Consider the following 10,406-nt stretch of genomic DNA (forward strand, 5'->3'; position numbering starts at 1 on the left):
GAGGGGAATGTCTTGTGTACATGATCGAATCCAGTGATGTTGAAGCTGAAGTTACAGAGGAGATCTTATCATCAGAACTTAAAGAGAATAACAAAGGGCTGAGGCCTGAGTCTCTGGGAACACCCACATGGAGGAAGCTAAGGAAAAGAGGAGACAGTAAAAGAATCTGGGACAAGGTTATTAGAAACATGTGAAAACCCAGAAGAGGCTGGCTTTCAAGAAGAGGTGTTAACAGTTTGCATTGCTATAAATTGGTAAAGAATGAAGGCAAGGCAATTTCCTTTTGAATTTGTGGTCAGGAGATCATGGATAATAATGGGAACACAGTTTCAGTGGACTGGGGACAGAAACCAAAACTTCAGAATCCAAGCAGTTTGTATGGGAGTTCATTACCAAACATTTTGAAAAACTGAGAAAAAAGAAAGAAATCACATTATAGATAGAGGAAACAAAACATCACGTATCAGGCTATCAGTTTAAATGTATCTTCAAAGATGAAAGAAGACTTGATTGACATTTTTTAGTTCAGAGATAGTTACAGGAGGACTGCCTGGGTGACAAGAGTGGTCCCCATCCTGCACCAGGCCAGCAGATAGTTTTTGTTTGGGCAATAGTGTGCTTTAAAAATGGAATTAGGTTTGAACATTTATAAATGGGAAGATTTTCCATAAAAATGTCTGGTTTCTAGCATCTCTTGAACAAAATTGGAAATTTGGCAACACTGCGATGATATTCCTCCATGTCATTGATGAGCTGGAGTGAAAGGCAGCTGCCCTCTGGAAGGGCACATGCTCTTAGCCAGGAGCTCTGTGTGCATCTCTCCATTAGACTACTTCCTGGATCCTTAGAGGGATTCTGAATTGACAATTCATAATTAAGCCCAACTTCCTCATTTCGTAGAAGAGGAGGCTAAAGTCCAAAGTGGAGGCATGACTTGTCTCAAAGCCACATATCTGGTCAGTGGAAGAACTCATTTTTGAGCCTATGTCTCCTGATTCTTATCTCATAGGCCTCATACCTTGTTAACTCCATTTTTCTCTGACTTTGTAGTCTCCTGAGGACTGGCCCTAGAAATTTCTGTACCCTTCCCAGCTTCTAACATTGCCAGATGATACCTACATGGTTTGTGCCTGCCTAGGTTCTTATTGTTATTTATGTTGTCCAGGTGGTGACCAAGCTATTCTTCCTTGGACAAGAAGGAAACCTTACTGGTCACCAAGTCCAAGCTGACTCTTTTCAGAACTTTGGCATAATGTGAGGCACACAAATTCCCCATAAGGTTTCTTTCATGGAGATTTTTGAGGCCTAAGTGGAATGATGTTAAACAATGACTATCATGTGTTGCCTCCCAAAGTAGAAAATTAAGTTCGGCTCGCTAAAATGAATACCAGATCATTCTCTCCCAGTCCTCCTGCCCAGATTTATAGTTAGTCTTTCAAGGGAATTTGAATATAGTGTTTGGATTTATATTTTTCTGCCTTAAGAAGGAAGTGGTAAGATAATGGTCTTTTTTATTTTCTTTCTAGATATGAACATGCACTAACCTTTCAAAAGTATTCCTTTGAAATTTAGGAGACATCAAAATGCTATTAGGAAAAGAGACTGTATTATTAGCTAGAGCATAAACAGTCTCTAACCCACTCACTCAGAAAGGATTTTCTGAAGGCCTGGGGTAATTGTTATATTAATTCCTTTCTCTCCACCCCTGCCTTTGCTCCTCCACCACCCAATGTGAATAGTCCTCGATTAAAAGTAGAGCAACTGATGATGTTGGCTATTGGATTTCAGGCAGACAGTGTTAATGTTAATGTCGAATATATAATAGCCCTGTGGAAATTTGGAACTATTCTATTGTTATTTCAATGCAGTAGGACTTCTGAGATAAACAGTATTTTAGAGTGTTCCAAATCAGCCAGCTCTTCCCTGAGCTTATCTTTCATGTAATGTCTTGCCAAATGCAACCTTTAGTTTAGCCAGTTCTGTGTGCACTAATGGTGTGATTGTTTTCTACCTTCCTCTAGAGTTTCTGTTCCGCTACAGTAGGCTGTAGTCTATCTGTCAAGTTACCATTGCTAACAATTTTGCAAACTGTTTACCACTGCCCAACGTAGATCACCATACGTCTAGCCTGTGAGATCAGCTTCTTTGCGGCCCAGGGCACTGCCACACCTGAGAAGTTGATGACAGTAGACCCCATTGCCACTTTCTCAGTTAGTCAGGTTGGGCTAAGTCGTAAACAAGCTATGGATCTCAGTGGCTGTTAATAAGATTTGTTTCTCACATCACTGTCCAAGGCAGTTGAGGTTACTGTCCATTTCTTGATGCTGCCATCTTCAACACATGGTCTCCATGGTTGCCTTCATGGATGGTCATGCATTGGATTTTATGAAATAAGTGTGAAAGTGACATATTGCTTCCCTTTACATGTAGGTGGTCAAAACGTGGTCACCTATACCTAACCCAACTATAAGAAACACTAGGAGTTTTATTCTTTTTTTATGAAAAAAAATTAGTGAATATCCAATCATGCCATAATATGAATCTGAGTATACTATCACTTTGAACTGTGGATAGCTCTTTAATTTAAAAAAAAAACAAAGCAACAACAAGTACCTCTGACCTTCTGACATAGACTTTGAAGCTCTATAATTCAGCTTTATGATTTGACCAAGCATATTAGATCATCCAAGGATCTAATTGTGTTCAAAGGAATCAGAGTCTCAAACATCCTCTGTGCTAGGCATCATCAACACAGGACAACAAATGTATTTTACTCTGTATAGGAAGTTGTTTGAAATCATGGTGTTTGTTCCAGAAACAAAGAATCAATGTGTATAAATGTGTCTGAGTATAATTACTACTATGTTATTATTTTTCTCTATCCCATTGAAACAGTTATTTTTCTTGTAGATTCCTACATAAAATGAAGACTTTTTTGAGTCACTCTGAATATATTCAAATGATGGCCTAATAAAGTCAACTGAAATATTGTCCTATTACTCATGTAGAGGTTTTATTATTACTGGGGATGTTTTATTACAAATAAAAAAATTATGGTTGATAAGTTCATGATCTGGGTCACTGACATGGGGAGATGTTGCAATATAAAACTGCAAAATGATTGTCAAAAAAACATATATGAAAATGCATCATCTTGTAAAAGCTGGTATGCTAATATCACTATTTAGTGGGGGTACAGAATTCCATTGACTTGAATCAGGCAAGTTGGAGATTAATTTCAATCTTTAAGCATTTGAGTGTGTGGGTGCAGAATCTAATCAGTAAGTAAAAAGTTGTAAATATTACCCCAACTTTCTGAGTCTTGATTTTTTTTCATCTGTAAAAATGGGCGTAATGATAGGATGTTGTTCTTAAGGGAGCTTGAAGGACAAAGTAAATTCATCTATACACAGTGCTTACTATATAGCACACAGTCAGTGTCCTGCCGCTGTGCTGAGGGTAATGATGAGTATTGATGGTAGCAACAAGCCAGGCAGGCAAGCAAATGCTTTCCTTTGCTAGAGAAGCAGAATGATGTGCTGCATGTAGAATGGACTCCCTAACTCTGCTTCCCTCAGAAGACTTGTCTTCTTTTGTTTTCCTCCATCCTTCTTCTGAATCTCTTACTGTTACAACATAAAACTCAATATATTTTTGTCCCAACCCCTTCTTCCTCCTCTAGCCAATACTTCTCTCCTATCTCTTCTTACTTGTTTATTTATATTTTATCTTTATTGTTGAAAGTATTATAGATGTCCTCTTTTTATCTCCACTGACCCCTTCTAGCCCCTCCCCCTCAGCCCAGCACAGGCCTTCACCACCCTATTGTCTGTGTCCATGGGTTATGCATGTATGCATACAAATTCTTTGGTTAATCTCTTCCCACCCACCCATCTACCCCTACCTTCCCTCTGAGATTCCACAGTCCATTCCATGCTTCTATGTCTCTGGATCTATTTTGTTCATCAGTTTTTTTTTTTTTTTCTTTAGATTCCACATATGAGTGAGATCATGTGATACTTGTCCTTCTCTAACTGCCTTATTTCACTTAGCATAACACTCCCTTCATGCTTTCTTAAAGGCTAAGAGATCCATCATTTTTACTGCTGTAGGCAATGGACCTCCTATCTCTTCTTCCTTCAATTCCAGCCTATTTCGTGGATAATTCTGGTGAGTGTTATCTAGTTAGAGTTTTATCTCCTGTTGACTCTGATCTAGAGCATTAGAGATAATAGGAGCCTTTATTATTCTAGTTGATTGAGGCACCTAGAGTGATAACTAGGCAGCTCTAATATCTGTTTCTTCTAGTTCTCTCTCGCTCTCATGTGGACCTTCACTTTTTAAATTGATTAGTCAATAGTGTACATTGTAAAGATATTTTCTTTGTTTTCTAAACCCACCACCCAATGATCAAACATTTTATAAGTTAAAATTTGCCTAGAGGGTAATTATTCAATAATTAACACTATTTTTTCCCCTCCTCTCTTCTTTCTGCTCCTTTTCATGCTGGGCCAACTTGTTTCCCAATTCCAGGGGTCAGTTTTCTCGTGGAATTTTATGTAAATGGTAGCCCTTGTCATTATGCAACTAAGCAAGCCATCCTGCCTCCACCCAAACCAAGTTTTACTAAAACAATACTTTGCAGAATCATATTTAAGCTTACTGCCATAAAATTATAAGTAAGCCAGAAATTGCTAATAGGCATTTTGGAGAGATATTAATATAATTTTATGAAGTGCACACATATGATTATTTTTTGTTTCTAAAATGACAATAAATCTACCTGATCTTATTTTTGTCAGCAAGTGAACAAAATTGGAGTTTTTGACAGTTTATGCTTTTTGACTTATGGGTCTGGTTACTACTGTATCTTTACAGAATGACTCACATCTCATAAGCAGATTTACTGAAAGCTCATTAATATGGTTGGAGATCCTCTTCAGCATCCCCTTTCCCCACATGGCTCACCAGCGATGGCATCTCAGAGAATTATAGCAGTATTTGTTATTTTAAGAGCTACAGTAGTGCCTTTGGACAAAGTTATTATTGAAATGACTATGAAAGTGACTCATATGCTTCCCAACGTTTACGCTTGCTTAATATCAGTGGCAGTTTCAGATGGTTAGTGTTATTGTCTTTCCAAAGCATTTTGACATTTTTGCTTACAAGCTTGCTAAAATGGTATGCTGCCTACTCTCTCCAACTAAGGTCATCGTGTCTGAACTAATAGAGGAAGCATTTCAGAAAGTGGTGGGAGATGGGCCCCAGCCTGCAAATTCTTGGTAGAAGTCATCCAATTGTGAAAAATTTATTGGTCTGACAATTCTTGCTGTCTCCACCACACTGTCACAGTCAGCTTTTACTTTTTACTTTTTTTTTGGTGGTTAGGCTAGAAGAACTCAGTGAATGTTTGCACCCTTTAAATGCATTCTGTGTTTTCTTGTATCACAGATGATAATGAAGCAAAAAGAAACAAAAATATAAAAGAAAGGAAATGTAAATATCTAATATCTTTCTTTTAGGTTTGCCTTTTTTTTTTTTTTTTTTTTTAGATTTAGAGCAATAGGTTTGTATCTGATTTGTGAATCCGTAGCATAGCTGAATTTTGCCTCCTCAGGTACTTGTGTTGGTGGTATTTAAAACATTAATGTAATAAGAAAATATTACTTGAGCATCTATCATCTGGTCCTCTTTCTCTTAACAAGACTCACTACTTTCATAAACTGTTTCTCCTGATGGGCCTGTGATGGTCTTTTCTGGTGGCATGGCAGCAAAGCGGTGTAAAGGTTGAGAGCCACTGACCCAAAGGTTGGCTATTGATGGAGACTGAGAGATTTAACAGCACAGGCCTGAACACAGTAATTGCCTGATAGGAATTGTTTTTCTTTTTTATTATTACTTGAATGATTTGGGCAGTACCGTATAAGAACTGAATTTGAAATAATTATTACCTGTTGATTCCTAGCCAAACTCTCTTTTTTCCCGCATGGCCCAGTTTTAAGAGAGAAGAAACTAAGAACATAAGAACAGAGGCAGCAGACACTATGGAAACAGAAAACAAGGCGAGAGCAAGAAGGCAGAGGCTAATGACCGAGGGAAGATGATTGAGGACAGCAGAAAGCAGGACAAGGGAATAAAGTAAGATAACAGGTGGGGGCTTAACTTCTGATAATAATTCTCTCCTATGGAGAAGTGAGCTAATATTTAATGAGCATCTATTTCCCTGTGCTACCGCCTTTTCAAACTTTTAAAAATCCATAACTCTTTTGAAGTAGGGATTATTGTTCCCATTAAATGTGGGAGAACTGATGCTCAGAGAGCATGTGGGATCTGTTTCAAGGCCATAAGGGTGCATAACCAGTATTTGCTAGGAGGTCTATTTTACTCTCAAGCCTATGTGCTTTCCACTATATTCATGCCAAGACCTTATAGAATTAAGAAATGAAAAGAAGGCTATAAGTAAATGGTCTGTTTATAAGATATTTTCATAGTAGCCGAAATTATTTAAATAATGGATAAAACATAATTAAAAATAGAAGGATATTATTACCTCTTAATAAATCATATTCACTTCTAGTCTTCTACCATGACTAGAATTTGAGGTTGATGTCCCTCCTTAAAAACACATACATTTTACCATTGAAGAAGCAGCCAGTTTTATGAAGGCTGGAAAGAAACAAGCTATTGCTTCAGGTTCAGTTGGTCTAAAAAAAAGTTTCCAAGGTGTGCAAAGTAGCTCAGCCTGGAGACACTCCTCCCAAGCCTAAAAGTTTAAAAATCTTGACTTTTGCAGGAATACATTTTGAATCACATGTTACACAGAACTACGGGCTTGTTCCTAACAAGCGGGTTCTTTTTCACTGGGATTTGATTTTTGGCCTTGGTCCCCTGTGTGTACGTTTCTGACATGGGGTGCTTGGGCTGTTTGTTTAAACTGGTCTGTGCTTAACGGAATCTGGTGGAGAATGTGAGAGCATTTCTGGAATTCTTTGGAATACTTTGACTATTTGCCACTTCCCTGCTTCCAGCTCGATGGTTTTGACGACAGGTGCTGACTTTCCTCAAGTTAATTGTCAGAGTAACAAAGAGATGTGCAATTCACATTTATCACTAGGGTTAGAAAAATCTGGATAGGGAGCCCCACTTAATGATAACAGGTAATATTTGCTCAGCCCTACTTTATGCCACTCATAATTGGTCTAATCCTAATGACAGATTTTTGATGTAAGTGCTAATATGATCACTTTGCAGATGAGAAAACTGAGGCTTTGAGAGATCACACAGGTGTCCCAGGTGACAGAGCTAATAAGCGTTGGAGGATTCAGTGCCCAAGGCTTGGAATTTTCCAGATTTATAAATGTTTGGTGTGGAACAGGATGCCACGTGTATGCTTACCATTTATTGATTCTTCTGCAAAGATGGTGATGCTTCTCTTTTTGGCAGTGGCTTGTTTTTGTTTGTCTCTCTGATCCACAACACAGCGTATCTGACTACTTTCTCTAGATGCTTTTGATGCTCTGCTCACATAAATTAACCTGCAATTTCCCCCATAGGGATGCCATCTCCCCTCTCTGTCAGGCTTCCTTCCTCGTTCTTTCATGCCCAGTTCAGCTCTTGCCTTTACTGTGACACTTTGCTTGAATTCCCAGGGTGGAGTCAGTCTTTCCCCATCCTGTGCTCTCAACTCTATAGAGTAGTTATCAAGTTATGGCATAGTTATTAGCATTCATGTCTTTCTCCCCTCATTATGTTTGAATCTGCTTAAGGCAGAGGTATTACCTATTTATCTTATATTCTCAGCATGTAGCACAGTTGTGAGTGTACTGAGAGCCAGAGAAATGGTAGGGGGCCCAGGAAGATGGGAGAAATGAGAGGAATTCTGTCATTTAATGAGAGATTATTTTTATTACTCAGAGAAGCACTTGTGTTAATAGTCTGCATTCCAATGACAGAAGAGTTAGTGTGTAATTAATAGGATATAGATTTGGGTGGACCTGGAGCTTATACAATTTTGGGACAACCTCCTTAAAAAAGAATACAAAATTACAAATACAACATTATATAAAAAGTAAATATTTATTACAAATAAGAAGTATGAAGTTATAAATTAATAAAAATCTGAGAAATACCACACGTATAAATCCAGAAAAATAGCAAACTTTAAAAAATTAATACCCTTCCCTGCACACTTTCATATTACTGTTTTTCCCCTATATTTTTGGTTACATGCTTTTTAAATCAACTCTGCATCAGACAGTAGCTTTGTAATATTTTTCATAGAGAGAATGCAAAGGTAATCTAGTCTTTTCTCTAGTTGATTGAAATTTATTTTTATTATTAATAATGTAGAAAATTTTGCTTCCACTTTATAACTTGTCCCTGGTAATATCATGTAAATTTTTAGGATTACTGTAAAATTTGGGAAGACCTCTATCCATTTTCTTTCATATATGAGCTGTATGACTTGGAAGAATTTTCTAAACTCTTTCTGTACCTTCATGTTATGATGCTGCATGAGTTGGTAAAACAGGTACTTAAAATATATTTCTTTTATAACTTAAAAAATACCCAGATCATTGGACAAATTGACTCATATCATCTGCCTTTCAGTGAGAGTCTTCTTATTAGGTTACTTAAAAATGCCAAATGCAGTCAGGCAGGGCAGGAGAAGGAGGAAGGTGACATGTCCATTGTATTTCCCAACAAGGAGGTCTCTGTGAACTTACAAGCATCCATCTCATTATAGCATTGGAGAGGGAGAGTTCCTCCAAGATGAGAAGGAGGAAGTAGGCATTGATATAAAAATAGAGACAGTGAGTATAGACTGTGGATTTGAGACTTTTGTAAAGTACAGAAAATAAGATGGTAAGAGGAATATCAGTAGAGTTAAATAACAAACTGGGAAGATAGGAGCTGTTTGCATTTTTAAGAGAGAGTTGCTTGAAGTCAGATTTGTAAATCTGTCTAACCAACTCTGTATTGTCTCTGATGTAACTGCCAAGGCATGGTTTGTGGGAAAGTGTAAACCTGACATCAATCACCAATGTGTAGAAATGCTCCCTCTAATTACCCGCTGTGCACCTGCAATCATGTTTAGATAAGTCAGTGTTTTAAGTTATTGAACTTGTATCATCTTTCCAGGGGAATATTAACAAAACCGTCTGTTAATGGATCACTTCATTTTTATGAGGTTCTTTCACATCCATCATCTCATTGGAGCATCACAATTATGAAATTACTTATAAGCAAATAAGTTATTTACAACTTATAAGAAAGAGGTGAGATTGATCTTAAAGAGCTTAAAGATGCCCAGGTGAAAATACCGAAGAGAAGACAGTTGTCAATTCTGGGAAGCGAAAGAAGGAAATGGCATTGAAAGTTATGATGCTGCATGAGTTGGTAAAACAGGTACTTAAAATATATTTCTTTTATAACTTAAAAAATACCGCTTGGCAGTGTGGAGCTAAGGGACTGATGTGGTTATATATGGGGAATTTTAAAGTAGTTTTCTTTGCAGGATGCAATATATTTTCCTCCCCTCTTTTGTGTCCCCTGCAAAATATTCAGGAAAACAAGATATATTGTTCCAATATTTTTTATAGCAAAGGATTCTAGGGGAATAATGACTATATTTTAGTGAGAACTGCTCGGGTAGTGAGTAAAAATTCAGATTCAAATTCAGTAGAGGCAGGTCGGAAGGGGAGCTCGAGGTATGCTGAGCTCTGTGTCCAGGTGGGTGTGGGTGGCAAGTTGGAGGGGGAGGTTGAGAACAGAGCTGAGATCTGGATTTCACCTATTCTAGTAACATGAGGCTTACAGAAATTAAACACCCTCTGGTGTTGTAGAGCTGCTAATATGAGGTGGGCATGGGGCCTCAGTCCTACCCTGTCTCTCTAACCGTGCCCCAAGGGATGGCATACCAATGTGGCCAGGGGCATAGATTTTTAGAGCAAGGCTCTCTAAATCTGAGCTCTTCCACTTATTAGTTGTGTTATCTTGGGCAAATACTTAAATCTCTGCATGCCTCAGTTTTCCCATTGGCAAATGGGGATAATTTGTCATAGGATGAGCTAAATTGCTATTGGGAAAGCCAGTAGAAAACACCAGGCAATTATTTGTAAAATAGTTAAGAAATGCCTTTCTGATGGTCCATAAGGTAGGTGACAGTACTTTATTAGCTTCCCCAGGTGTGAATTGCATTTCATTGCCCCCTCCCAGCTGCATGGTCGCCCACTTGACTTGTACACGTGTCCAGTGTCTGACTTGTTTGAAGCTTCCCTTTCTGATTTGTGGCCTCCAAGAGAGGGTAGAGTGGTGGCCCAGTTAGAGCCAGGAAGTAGCTCCATTCAGTACAAAGCAAGCAAACTGAGGAAGAGGTGTTCTATCTCAATTTGTTGCCTTGCCCT

At 38.1% G+C, this 10,406-nt stretch overlaps 1 long non-coding RNA gene across 1 annotated transcript in view; it reads left to right on the forward strand.

The window, feature by feature from the left end:
• LOC129149463 (uncharacterized) overlaps nt 1–6,141 on the forward strand; it is a 258,726-nt gene extending 252,585 nt beyond the window's left edge. Inside the window, exon 4 of the long non-coding RNA XR_008556363.1 lies at nt 5,996–6,141. This is a non-coding gene — a long non-coding RNA (uncharacterized LOC129149463). The remainder of the gene's footprint in view (nt 1–5,995) is intronic.
• The last annotated feature ends 4,265 nt before the right edge of the window (nt 6,142–10,406 follow it).

Source organism: Eptesicus fuscus, chromosome 6, assembly GCF_027574615.1.
Source record: "Eptesicus fuscus isolate TK198812 chromosome 6, DD_ASM_mEF_20220401, whole genome shotgun sequence".
Classification (NCBI taxonomy): domain Eukaryota; kingdom Metazoa; phylum Chordata; class Mammalia; order Chiroptera; family Vespertilionidae; genus Eptesicus; species Eptesicus fuscus.